The following is a 7715-nucleotide window of genomic DNA, read 5'->3' on the forward strand; positions in this document are numbered from 1 at the left end:
CACATGTACTCAGGCTGGCTAGCAGCTGTAAATCATGCAGCTGCGTCAACAAAATCTAAATCTCCGAGCACTAACAAATACTCGGAGACCACCCAAGCATACTCGGGAAAACGTGCACTACGAGTACACTCACTCATCACTAATCTTCAATTCAAAAATTGAACCTCCCATATTCTATAGAGTCTTTAAACACAGAGTGATCTATTTCACGTGTGTTAGGGCTGGTGGAACGCACCAAATACATATAAAGATAGCAGTAAGGTGTGTTCGCAGCCTGGGGCCCACTGTGCAGAGATGGAACCTGCTGCTAAGTAATGGCGGAACAAGATGGTGGAGAAATGTTGATCACACGTGGGTTAAACATCACCTGCTGTGAATAGCAGCGAACTCCGTTACTCCAGAGTTGCAGTAGGACCGCTGTGCCCTGTTAGCTGTCACAGGGTGCAGCTGGTGGACGCTAGTGGGATCCCTATAATTAACCCCCACTACACTGGTGGTTGGACTCGCTCTGACCCTCGGTGGCTTTTGAGCCTGAGGATGCCCTGAGCAGATGCTGAGTCCAAGGGGGAATTCCCACCCTACGCTGACAGAAATGTGAAGGCAGCTATGAAGCCATTATTAGGCGCTGACTAGTTTGCTCCACTCACCCTAATACCCAAACAACAACCAGAGGGAAGGGGATCATTTAGGAGCATTCACCAGAGTCACTCTCTCAGCACACACACACATAGTCAGGTCTATACTAGTGCATGGCCGCTTGGCCAAGCAAACCTTTTATAGTCGCAGCCTTCCAGGACCTTCCTGGTGGTCCAATCAGAGCCGCTACAGGACCTGGGCATGTGACCTTCAACCTCCAACGAGAGGTCGTCCCACGGACATGCTCAGTAGACGAAAAGCAGGACTTCATCCCTGGAGCGTCTGCTCGCTGCTGCTCAATCCTGGTTACAAAGGCTGAACCTGGGACAGCAACAGTCACCAGACGCTCAGCATCACCTTGAGCGAAAGGCTGGGACCGACGTCTCTGCCGAGCAGACTCCACTGCGGCTGGAGGAGAATGAGAGACTGCAGAGAACATGGTTCGAGATTCCACCTGTGCAGTGGTGGGAACTTGACACCTAACATGTTTATGTTGATGATTGTGGCTTACAGCCAATGAAAACCCAAAAGTCATTATCTCAATAAATTAGAATACTTTATAACACCAGCTTGAAAAATGATTTTAAAATCCAAAATGTTGGCCTACTGAAATGTATGATCAGTAAATGCCTCAATACTTGGTCGCGGCTCCTTTTGCATCAATGCAGTGTGGCATGGAGGCGATCAGCCTGTGGCATGGCTGAGGTGTTATGGAAGCCCAGGTTGCTTTGATAGCAGCCTTCAGCTCATCTGCATTGTTGGGTTTGGTGTCTCTCATCTTCCTCTTGACAATAATCCATAGATTCTCTATGGGGTTAAGGTCAGGCTAGTTTGCTGCCAATCAAGCCCAGTGATACTGTTGTTTTTACACCAGGTATTGGTACTTTTAGAAGTGTGGACAGGGGCCAAGTCCTGCTGGAGAATGACATTTCCATCTCCAGATAGCTTGTCAGCAGAGGGAAGCATGAAGAGCTCTAAAATGTCCTGGTAGACGGCTGTGCTGACTTTGGTCTTGATAACACACAGTGGACCTACACCAGCAGATGACATGGCTCCTCAAACCATCACTGATTGTGGAGACTTCATGGAGCGCCCCCAGACGCAGGGCCGTGGGGTACTCGGTACCGGGCCTCTCTGTCTCGATTCTGGGGTTGTCACGGTGGCTAGACCCGGTCCGTGACCCTGCTAAGGGGCGTCCAATGAAAGGTGTGATGATGGTGCGTGGTGTATGTTGCGGTGAATAACGAGGACACAGGGTTGCAGTCTCTTTACCTCTTTACTGAAGGCTTCAGGATCCTCAATCCAGAGTACTGTTAACAGGGCTGGCTGAGACCGGACGGTCCGAAGGCACCTCCAGATTTCCCTTTGCAGGTGGAAATCTGTGCCTACCTTCTAGCGCCTGTGTGTTGTAGTACTTCCCTGCTGAGCACCACGGGATAGTCCTCACAACTGTTGTGTCTGTTTCTGATGTTCTTTCTCACAACTTATATCTGTTCTGATGTTCTTCTCCGTCCCCCAGATGATATGGCTAGGACGCACCCGTATGACGGGTAGGCCTGGAGTTCTTCCGGGACCCTAGTATCGCCCCTCTCCCACAGTTGCCCCCTATGTCTGCTTAGGTGATTTAGGTGAGACAGCCAACCTATAATTAACTGTCCTGCCGTTGGTTTGAAGTAATGCTTGGAGCCCAATACTTCCTCTGCGTTCCGGCCACCGGCTACACGCCTCAGTAGGATGTTGCCTCGATCTTACGGCACGACTCCTACTGGTGTTATCTCCTTTTTGCTGTGATCTCGTTTCTCACTCTTCACAATAAACCTCGCTTCTTGTCCTTTCTTGAGATATGAAGTGCAGGCGCAATTCCTTAACGCTCTGTCTTGTTCGCTAGGCCTCTGTCAGGATCCCACCCCTGACAGGGACCCCCCTGAATCTTTCCCCTGTAACACCCCCTGCCCCAGGATGTTGCCTGGTTCCAACCCAGTCAGCTTCTGTCTAACTTCCTATCCAACTCCCAGTTTTACCAGATTGTGAGGAGTGGCCTATCCCTCCGGTTTACGAACACCTCGGCGTACAGGCCCAGCTCTTTAATAAAGCCCCAGCCTCCACGGAGCCTAAAGGTGATGACGATGCCCTGCCTGCGCGGGGCCTGATGAGTGGTGGGGTCCTTGTGGGCCCGGTCCTTCACTGCTAAGTCTTTCTGGTGATGGGCCTCCAGCCTGGCCTGGTATGCCTTCTCCTTCTTGTCCCACTTCTGTTCTATCTGGGCCTGGTATTCTTCCCAGCTAAGGGCTTGCACCATCTCTCCTTCCTGGGTCACCACCCCGGGGAACCCCATAAAGTTGGACCCGGGATTCACCCAGCGGCACACCGTGCGCTCAGCATAAACCGCGCTCGGCAGGGTGACTGGCAAGATCGGGGTCTTTAGAAGGTGCTCCATGCTTGTAGCCTGGTCCCAGGGAAGGAGGTGCTGGAGTCGATAGGTTCCAGGGGGAGGTGGCGCTGCAACTGGGCCTACCAGCAGGTCCTCTGCTAATGGGGCAGGGTCGGCGGGCTTACCGGCCGGTGCAACGTCCTCCCTCGCGGCTGATTCCGCTGGCGGTGACATCGGCGGAGACGTCGGTAGCAACTCGAACAGCGATGCAGGGACCGAGGTCGGGGACTCCTCCGCTGGCGTCTCCTGGGGTGCGGCCTTGGCTTCCACCCGCAGCTGGAGAAGCTGTCCGATCAAGTCTTCTATCTCGAGCTGCAGGAGATCCGCATCGGCCGTGGAGACTGGGCCTCTATGCTCCTCCGGATAGCTGGGGGAGTTCTCCACTTCAACCCTACACTCTGGGTCTGAGCGGTCGGCCATCACGTCCCCCACGTGGGTCGCTTCCTGATCTTTTTCCCGCTCTCTCCTTCGTGGGCAGTTTCTTTTTCATTGTCTCCGCCCTCCATTGAGGATTAGGAGGCGGATCTCGGCTGCTGACGGACACGTCCTCAGGGTACAGAAATATTTAGACTGGGCGGCCATTGTCTTTCGCGCTCTTCAGCTTGTCTACGCCCACTTCCACGGCCTTTTTCTTCTCCTGCGCTCCTCTTAGCGCTGTAATGGCGGCGGTTTTGGTGGGAACTTCTGGTGGTAACAGCAATGCACAGTCTTCGCAATAAATCACAGTTCAAGCACAATTCAGTCGCAGTTCCAAGGCACACATGACCTGATTCTTCAGGCTTAAGTAGATCCTGTTCGTGATGCCAAGTTTGGAGCGCCCCCTGATGCAGGGCCGCGGGGTACTCGGTACCGGGCCTCTCTGTCTCAGTTCTGGGGTTGTCACGGTGGCTAGACCCGGTCCGTGACCCTGCTAAGGGGCGTCCAATGAAAGGTGTGATGATGGTGCGTGGTGTAGGTCGCGGTGATTAACGAGGACACAGGGTTGCAGTCTCTTTACCTCTTTACTGAAGGCTTCAGGATCCTCAATCCAGAGTACTGTTAACAGGGCTGGCTGAGACCGGCCGGTCCGAAGGCACCTCCAGAGTTCCCTTTGCAGGTGGAAATATGTGCCTACCTTCTAGCGCCTGTGTGTTGTAGTACTTCCCTGCTGAGCACCACGGGATAGTCCTCACAACTGTTGTGTCTGTTTCTGATGTTCTTTCTCACAAATTATATCTGTTCTGATGTTCTTCTCTGTCCCCCAGATGATATGGCTAGGACGCACCCGTATGATGGGTAGGCCTGGAGTTCTTCCAGGACCCTAGTGACGCCCCTCTCCCACAGTTGCCCCCTATGTCTGCTTAGGTGATTTAGGTGAGACAGCCAACCTATAATTAACTGTCCTGCCGTTGGTTTGAAGTAATGCTTGGAGCCCAATACTTCCTCGGCGTTCCTGCCACCGGCTACGCGCCTCCGTCGGATGTTGCCTCGATCTTACAGCACGACTCCTACTGGTGTTATCTCCTTTTTGCTGTGATCTCGTTTCTCACTCTTCACAATAAACCTCGCTTCTTGTCCTTTCTTGAGGTACCACCGCAATGTAGTGCAGGCGCGGTTCCTTAACGCTCTGTCTTGTTCGCTAGGCCTCTGTCAGGATCCCACCCCTGACAGGGACCCCCCTGAATCTTTCCCCTGTAACACCCCCTGCCACAGGATGTTGCCTGGTTCCAACCCAGTCAGCTTCTGTCTAACTTTCTATCCAACCCCCAGTTTTACCAGATTGTGAGGAGTGGCCTAATACATAGTACCCTTTGCTCCCCCTGGAGGCCAGACTGTGAAGTGTATTGGTGTCTGTGATACCTGGTCAGCTGAACTCCTTAAGTGCCATCAGACGTACCATCACTCCCCTTAGCGATGGAGCATCAGTACTGCAACGACCAGGACTCTGGGGCACTGCACTCACACTAGACCTCCAGTAGCTTGGATTGTGGCCTCTCCACTCTTCCTCCAGACTCCGGGACCTTGATTTCCAAATGAAATGCAAAATTTACTTTTTGTAAACAACTTTTTGTAAACAACTCCTTGGACTACTGACAACAGTCCAGTTCTTCTTCTCCTTGGCCCAGGTAAGATGCTTCTGGCATTGTCTATTGGTCATGAGTGGCTGACACAAGGAATGTGACACTTGTAGCCCATGTCCTGGAGACGTCTGTGTGTGGTGAAGCAATGACTCCAGCAGCAGTCCACTCCTTGTGAATCTCCCCCACATTATTGAATGGCCTTTTCTTAACAATCCTTTCCAGGCTGCGGTTATCCCGGTTGCTTGTGCTCCTTTTTCTACCACACTTTTTCCTTCCACTCCACTTTCCATTAATATTCTTAGATACAGCACTGTGTGAACAGCAGGCTTCTTTACCAATGACCTTTTGTGGCTTCCCCTCCTTGTGGACATCTGTCAGGTCAGCAGTCTTCCCCATGATTGTGGAGCTACTGAAACAGACTGAGGGACCTTTATAATCACTTAGGAGCCTTTACAGGTGTTTATTGCTAATTATTCTAATTTTCTGAGATAATGACTTTTGGGTTTTCATTGGCTGTAAGCCATAATCATCAACATTAACAGAAATAAACACGTGAAATAGATCACTCTGTATGTAATGACTATAAAATATAGGAGATTCACTTTTTGTATTCAAAAACTGAAATAAATTCACTTTTTGCTTATATTCTAATTTAGTGAGAAGCACCTGTATATATTTTATGCAGGAAGCAGCAGTCCCATGTAAATAAGTGTGGCGCTAGATATTATTCACCCAGATACAGGCAAGATCTCAGCTGCACATTTGGAGCCTTTGTGAAGCTACTTTGACCGGGGAGAAAGCGGGTAATATTTTCACTTATTTCCACTGCAGCTGACCCACTCCGTGGTTTCTACATTACAGAATTCTGGCTCTGTGTCTCCATCTGGTGGCTGACATTGACAGTGCAGTGTGAGACAGGAACCCATACACTGGACTATATCTAATGTGCACACAGCACTTTCTAGTGGCCGAAACTGCAACACATCTCATGTTTTCACTCAAACTTGTCAATAAATCAAAACAATAATTCTCTGGGATCAACAAGATTAGGGGATAACAGGACTGTGGAGACACAGGGGGGTCAGTGGATGCTCTAGTCCACTGGCTTGAGACTACATGGACCAGGGCTCTTCCCACCGAACGCCGGCTCTCCTTTTACCTTGGGCATAATACTACTCAGACAACACAGGTTGAGGGTAACACAGTGTGGCAATACTTTATTAATCCACAAACAGGCAGATAGCACATAGAACAGTCCCAGCAAAATACCCAAGATGGTGGAAATTACGAGTCTCACCCTTCCGCTGACTTGCTGGGATAATGGCAGATGTTACATCAGAGCTCTCAGTGTCGCTACCTCACCTGTGCTATACACACAAAGGAGGTAACGACAAGCGTAGGAAGATGACAGTCCATACAAGGTACAAGGCCAGGTGACCGGAGGGTCACAACCTGGCTTCTCCGAACATCTCCATGGAGCCAGGTGACCGGTGGGTCCCAATCTTGGCTTTCTTCAAACGTATCCATAGTTCAGTGATGATCAATAGAGCAGATCTGTATTCTTTTAACCAGGGCCGAGGTGTCCTAGGTTGTTTCCTGTAGAAAGATTTGACAAATTTGTGTTCCTCGTGATAGAGCCATGATGTCCCGGCTGCTGTCTTGTAGACTGATCCTGGCTGTGGTTTTGTAAAGAGTCTCTGGTTCTTTGGGTACATAGCTCACAACTTTGTTGACCTCTGGATGATGGCTTGAAGGACAAGAGGAAGATGTGATGTGACTAAAAATTATTTGAGTATCTAATCTCTATGTATAGCTCGTCCTTTAATGTTTTGCGAGTCAACAAGCCATTTGGTCCCACACAATGGTCAATCAACATTATCAGGCAGCCATTGTTCAATGACCCTGCATCCCTGTACTGTAAAGACAGCAGACAATAAGCTGTAGGATCTGATGTAAGAGGCAAGCATCATCCATTCAAAAATACCAAGAATCAATGTTTGTGACTCATATCACAACAGTCTATGGTTCTCGACCAACTGAAGAACAAACTCAAAAGTCACCATATAGATCTCTGTCTCCTGGAGAACCGAAAATAGACGTCTGGTTAATGAAGATTAAATGCCGTGTCGTCACAAAGACGTATCACACAGGATTAGATACACAGCTCCGTATCACACAGGAGGGGATTAGATACACATCCCAGCAGTCAGTATCACACAGGATAGGATTAGATACACGGCTCAGTAGACAGTATCACACAGGAGAGAATTAGATACATGGCTCAGCAGTCAGTATCACACAGGAGAGGATTAGATACACGGCTCAGCAGTCAGTATCACACAGGATAGGATTAGATACACGGCTCAGCAGACAGTATCACACAGGATAGGATTAGATACATAGCTCAGCAGTCAGTATCACACAGGAGAGGATTAGTTACACGGCTCAGCAGACAGTATCACACAGGAGAGGAATAGATAAACGTCCTGCAGTGTCGGGCTGTGTACACAGGGGGGCGCTCTCATGCTCCGCTGGTCTGTGCGGAGTTTTCTCCCTCCAGTGGTCGCATTGGGAAACTACACAACACA

This window comes from Ranitomeya variabilis, chromosome 1 (genome assembly GCF_051348905.1).
Source record: "Ranitomeya variabilis isolate aRanVar5 chromosome 1, aRanVar5.hap1, whole genome shotgun sequence".
NCBI lineage: Eukaryota > Metazoa > Chordata > Amphibia > Anura > Dendrobatidae > Ranitomeya > Ranitomeya variabilis.